This window comes from Silurus aristotelis, assembly GCF_946808225.1.
Source record: "Silurus aristotelis genome assembly, chromosome: 14".
Classification (NCBI taxonomy): domain Eukaryota; kingdom Metazoa; phylum Chordata; class Actinopteri; order Siluriformes; family Siluridae; genus Silurus; species Silurus aristotelis.
In genome coordinates, this window is record NC_139587.1 from 8,051,355 (window position 1) to 8,057,354 (window position 6,000).

Genomic DNA, 6,000 nt, shown 5'->3' on the forward strand with positions numbered 1-6,000 from the left:
CACATCACAATTACCTTTTAAGGTTACTGGGAAGTCCAGTTGTCTGCAAAGCAAAACTGATATATGGAACTTTGGAAATGGTTGTTAGAGGAAATAAAACTAAATAAGTTAACTGAAACCCCAGAATTTCTAGGTTTCATTTGGGTAAAAAAAATTTTTTCCACATGTAATACATACCATTTGGACAGTCATAAGCATAGCTAAAGGATGGCCTGGAGAAGCTAATGCTACCCAAGCACGTAGCAGAGACCCTCTGTGTTGAGCTTCTAAATGTTACTCAATGCCAAAAAATGATTTAAAAAAAGAAAAGCATGATGTCTGGTTTGTATCACAACACAATCACTAAAAGAAAACTGTATTACAGTGTTCAGCATTTCGCACTAGATGGGACATGATTGTTTTTTTCTTTGGCAGAAGTGTCTCAGTGTGAGGAAAAATCTGGAAAGGCTGGCTGTTCTTTTGGTCATGAATAGACCATAACCATTCATATTAAAATTCACACTCAATTCCTAATCTCTTTAACATTGCAAATCCACTCTCAGACATTTTTATTTGCGTAAACTGCATGTACAATAAGTCAAAAGAAGTACGATGGAGCCTTTTCAATTGATTGCCTAATTAAAACGACATCAAAATGGTCTGATTACAACATTGAGAGTCCCTGAAAGGGTTTATAAAAATGCAGGAGATGATGAGAGGATGAACATTCAGTGGGCTCACAATATTATTAATATAATTCATCAAAAGTGGTTCAGTGATTTCTTTCCCTTCGTGCCTACTAATTAGAGTAATTAATTGGTGAACAAGCTAATAAGTGAGCTGCGATAACTAAGAGGCGTGTCTTTAAGCTGGCCAATTAGGATAGCTAGCGCTTGTATTAAAGCCAACTAAGGCAGCTAACACAGTTAACAAAATTATTCAGTCTGACTAAATTGTGCTTAAAAAATAGCTACTAGTTGCCATTTAGCACTTTGCTAGTAGATGTGATTTATTGAGTTAGACCCAGTTGTCTAGGTGTGTATGAGCAATGCTGGTCAGTTTGCATTCTGGGAAGCAAGGGTTCACTCTCTGAAGCAATAGCAAGTATTTAACAATGTTAAAAGAAATATTTCAAAGGCTATGTATATACATTCATCCACCCACCCATCCACTCATCAATAACGGTTCTGGCTCTGGAGCATTTGGCAGTAACACCACAAAGAAACTGATAACCCTGAAACTGTGTTCTTTTTTGGTTTGTGTTAATTTGTTCATTGTGAGCCTACATATGAGTGGCTCAGGTGGGATGTCAAGCCTGGCTGCTTCTAAAACCTTTTCAACCTTTGATTTAAAAAAAAAAAAAAAAAAAAAAAAAAAAAAAACAGTTTTGCAACTATGAGGCATAAACCATATCAAAATCCTGTTGTAATATTGTCTGAATGATAATCATGCTCTTTTGCTAACTAAAGTTTTCTCTTGCTTGTTTTTTTATTTTACCAACCACAGCAGACATTTCACCTGAGTAATTTCTTATATTTATTCTCCACTGCAGCATTTCAGGTGCTGCAGTTCAGCATGACAGTGCTAACGTTAATCCATGAAAATGTCTGTAAATCGAGTTTCATTGCGGTAATTAGAGTTTTGGGCATTGAATTGTGCTTAGAGAGTTTAGAAGACCTGCGCTTTTACTACAAATGCATTTTTATTCTCAATAGCTGTGGGTAAAGAATGAAATGCAGGTAGCACCGTGCTGTAGTTTTCAAAGCGGAGTCTATTGACTTCAAAGATACTTTTAAAAACATATATAGACACAGTGTCCAGTAAACTGTTAAAAAGGTTTTTAGATGAAAGAGTGTATAAAGGTGTGTTTTAGGGTTCATTAGTGATGTGTGCTATGTTATTTGGAAGATTAAAGTATTAAAGATAAAGTAGTACATATACATATACACACATTTAATTTACAATTTGCAGGTGTAATCAGATTAGGATTAAATTAAAACTAAAATGGAAGTAAAAGTAAATGATGAATGGCATATATATATATATATTAGATGAATTTATTGAGTATATATATATATATATATATATATATATATATATATATATATATATATATATATATATATATATATATATATATACTCAATAAATTAATCTAAGTGAAGGTCTTGTCTAAAACAGGAAGCACGACAAGCTCTTTTTAAGACTTAAAATAAATTCTTTCATGTCCATTGGCCTCATTAAAAATGAAACATTACCTCATCTTTGATGTATACATTAAAGAGTTCTCTCCTCTGTGCTCTGGCATTAATAAAATAAACGATATGACACTAGTAATGGCTGAAAGAGATAGAGATAAGTGCATCTTTAAAATGAACAAATGGCCTCCTGCTTAAAAGATATAGAAAAGTGAAGGAAACATGCACAATTGTGACAAAAAAAAATCTGACTCTTCATATCTGGCTAAGATTTTTCTAGTGCCATCTCATGGTCAACTGTTGTTGATGCAACTTTGTAGAAATGCTTTTGGCCTGAACAGAGAGCCAGTTCTCAAGATAGAGTGTGACAAGCCAAACAAAATGGCAGTGTAGTATTATCTGGTCAATACTTTGTAATCTTCATTATTACCAAGGAGATGGTTTCACACCTCCTCTGCGACACTCGACATGGCAATAATCCATGGCTTATAAAATACCAAGTGTGTCAACAAATACATGCCGGTTAATACGGATGGAAAAGAGGAAGCCAAGTTAGCAATTACCTGACAATGAACATCTTTTAACTCAACAACCTTTCCATTTACAACACTTTCTGACTATACAGCTATCTCCTTAGTTGTATAAAGTATCATTCACTCTGCAAATAGTACACAGCTGGATGTTCTTCCCCAATAACTAGATCTATTTCCAGCAATGCAATTTTATTTATCCCATTTACCTACGCATAGCACTAAATATATATCATGGAAAAAAAAAAAAGCAGCATAAACAAAAATCCTATAACGCATTGTTTATTGTGATCATTTATTTTGGTAAATAAACCACAAGTGCCAGTCAGACTTAGTTTCTATAAATGTATGTCCATTAATAAAAAAAAATTATCTTCTTCAAAAGGTGCAACTGGTTCAGTGTGTCTGCACCAAGATAAAATGCATTCTGCCTCCAAATAGTGGATGATGCATGGGTCCAAAGACAATCATCCATTAATACCCCTCCTATCAACAAAATACAACATAAACAAGAAAAAACTGAGAAAATGTTAAATGCATTAATACTTTTTTTTAAAAACTAGGTCATATATACAGTACAATACTGTAAACAAACATTTGTGCTACGTTGCTGGATACTATCGTTTTACCACCTTCTGTTTAATAGTCGACGCTTGGTTTTACAATCGTTGTCCCCCGTAGCATAAAATGCAATGATGTTATAGAATGCATTTATTGTTCCTTTATGGCGCAGTAGCTGCATCTGGGTCATTACCTACAGTAGGAAAGGTTAATGCGATTCAGCTGTGTCGTTAGCTTTCCCTGCAGTTAGACCTCTTTAATGTGCACAATGTGGCGCGTGCAATTAGCGTATATCTCCACTTGGTGCCTGATAGCCCATTCAAGGTGGAACGTGGCCTTGCGAATGCAAAGCCACAGCTAATTATCTTTAAGAGAAAGATTGGAAGTTGATGAGAGACTCCGGGGAAATGGCTGAGAAAGAAGAGAAAGAGAAAAGAGAAAAAAGGAGAGAGAGAGAGAGAGAGAGAGAGAGAGCAAGCTCGGCATGCTTGTTAGATGTTTGTCTCAGTCCTTAGGCTTCTTCAGGCCATCCATCACCTAGACAGAATCATTACTGTTCCAGTCAATGCAGCAGCTGGGCTCAATGTCCCTTAAGGAGCACTGCACCGCGCTACAGCACAATCCAGTCCAAGCAGCTTTGTTATTGTTTTATCATGCAGAAAACGGTCGTGCGCCTAATTAATACAGAAGCACTAGATTTCTTATTACCTCCTCTTGGCTGCCTAGTGCTAGATTGTCCAAACAGTGTCTTTATTATCCATCTCCGCAAGCTGCAAGCCCCATAGGTTGGCATTGCATTGCGCAGGGTGGCTATATTAAATTTGAAGGCTGGACACTGGCCTGATACACCCACACAGAGGGATAAATGTCATTTTCTTTTTTTTTCTTTTTTTTTTACAAGGATAACATTTACCTAAAAGCCTTTTTGCAGCATGCTGAAGCAGCACTATTTCGGTCTGAACATGTTCTCGCTGCATAAAGCGACACTTTGAACAGCAGCATGCAAAGGATCTGTCTCATGCAAATGAAGTTGTATCTTCTCCACTCTTCACAATGAAAACATCACAGATGAGTAGATAGTTCAATTCTAATGCATGATTATGGATGCGTTCAGCATATAAATACAAGCTTCCTTATCTGCCTTCCTCTGTCCAAACAGAGAATATTGGAATTTCTGTCTGTCTAAAAATCTGCCAAGATCTGGAGGAACAGAAAATATATGTAGTCCAAATGCACTCTATGCTGATTGATTCCTCCACTGGGTGTAATATCTTACTGGAACATATAAAAAAAAGAAGCAGTAGCAGATCTGGGAAATGGTATGCAGAGACCTCATTTTTCTTCTTTATTTAATAGGTTAGTCTCAAGAAAACCCATGTAGAATGAATAATGAATACTTAACATTTACGATGACAATGAACATAGAGTAATATCAAGCTTAGCACAAGGCCTTGTGATCTGGTCACATGGCATATGGAAACCCTGTGAGATCCAAGCACATGTAAGTTTTCCTTTGAAAGCAAATGATATAAACAATGAAATAAAATACACTAGCAATTAGTCAATAAGCAGTTATCATTGCGGTCAAATGCAATATATTTGCAGTATGTAACAATGACTATTAGAATAAACTGTAGTTTTAAACTGAGATTATGCATGTCATCTGATAAACTGTCTAAAAATCACAATTGTTTTTACACACAGTCTGCCTTTTCGGGGGATAATTAGACAAATTAACTTATTATTCTTGAAAATCAATGTTATGCTTGGTACTTTGTTTGCCAGTTCTTTGCAGTCAAGAGCTGCCTGTAGTTTCTGACCCACAGACCTAATGAGACACTGGATATCTTCATTAGTGATGTTCTGTCAGGCGTGTAATGCAGTCATTCGTTTTGTTCCAAGAGCATTTTGTATTGTCTTTACGTAAATTACATAATCTGTGTTGAATAATATATTGTCTAATTATTACTTTTTTAATGTCAGAAAGGACATTTTATATATATATATATATATATTATGCATAAAGCAAGCTCCATGAAAACATGAAGAGGAAGATCTTGGGTGTCCTGCTATAGAGTTCTGACCCCAAGCCTATTGAACACCTTTGTGATGAATAGGGACCCTGATAACACCCCATTTATTGTCAAAAGTTTGTGGACACCTCACCATGCTATTTGAATTTTATCCCCTTTGTTCCATTATAATAACCTATACTCTTCTGGGAAAATGTTCCACTAGATTTTGGAGACTGGTTGTAGAGAGTTATGCTCATTCAGCAACAAAGGCATTAGTAACGTTAGATACTAATGTACAGTAGGGTGAAAAGGTCCAGGGTGCAGTCAGCATTCTAATTTATTCTATAGCAGGCTATCTATTCCACATTAGCCTAATTATGCTATATAGCCAATTGTTTATAGAAACATAACCATTAAAATTCCAGTTGGAAAGTTGTATGCACAATGGTTATGCAAAACTATGTTGTAGCATTACAGTTTTCCTTTACTGGAACTATAAGGGCCCAATCCTGTTCCAGTTTGTCAGTGCACAAAGTGAGTTCCATGAAGACATGGTTTGCATGTGGACTTCTACAGAACTCTGACCTTAACTCTATTGAACAGCTTTGGGATGAGCTGGAACACTGACTACAATCAAGATCTCATCATTCACTCAGTGTCTGACGTCCCTAATGTGCTAGTGGGTGCAGGGGGCAAATCCTCACAGTCATGTTCCAA